Source organism: Apis dorsata, unplaced genomic scaffold, assembly GCF_000469605.1.
Source record: "Apis dorsata unplaced genomic scaffold, Apis dorsata 1.3 scaffold_1058, whole genome shotgun sequence".
Classification (NCBI taxonomy): domain Eukaryota; kingdom Metazoa; phylum Arthropoda; class Insecta; order Hymenoptera; family Apidae; genus Apis; species Apis dorsata.
The window spans coordinates 137,527-138,404 of record NW_006264156.1 but is presented as its reverse complement, the minus strand read 5'-3'; positions in this window follow the sequence as shown (position 1 = coordinate 138,404).

Below are 878 nucleotides of genomic sequence, written 5' to 3'. Positions count from 1 at the left end.
TATATATATATATATATATATATATATATATATATACGTGTATATGTATATGTATGTTCCTCTTAATAAATGCAATTACAATGTAATCATGTGCGTGCACGGTGCATCCATTTGCATAGACGAACATAAATGATCTTGTGTTTAAAAATATATGAATTATATGTAAAAAAATATCTATTAAGATTTTTAATAAGATAATTTTATTAATCTAGAGTTTGAACTTTTAAGATATTTCAAGTAAAATATTCATGAAAATATAATTTCTATTGTTTTGGATAGTTATATTCATATATAATCTCAATCAATGCGAATTATTTTTTCATTAATTATCGAATTGATAGATTGCAAAAAATTCGATTATTCATTTTCATATTGAAAAGATTTTTCTGAATAAATAATCTAAATGAATAATCTAAAATAATCTAAAATATTGGGCAAAATATAAATTGATAAATCTTTATTTCATTTTTGTTTCGATTTAAATTTTTGTTTCCTAATTTTTCGATGATATAATTTTTGTTTTATTTTTTTACATATATTTAAATCAACTCTATTTCTATTCATTCATTAATTTTCATTAAAAATTTATAGGATTTTCATCTTATTTTTTTATTTTTAGTTATTATAATAAACTGGGATAAAGAAAAGGAATAAAGGAATAAAAGGGCTGATAGACTAATTTTACAGTTTTTGATTTTAATAAATTATTATATAGATAAAATAATATTATTATAAAAGAAATATATATTTCATTATCTAAATATTAAAAATTGATTTAATATAATAATAATTATTTTCTTTTAAGACATTTCAATCTAATCCTATTGACTCATCGAATAGATTAGATTAATTATGCAATTAATAATAAATTAAGAAAA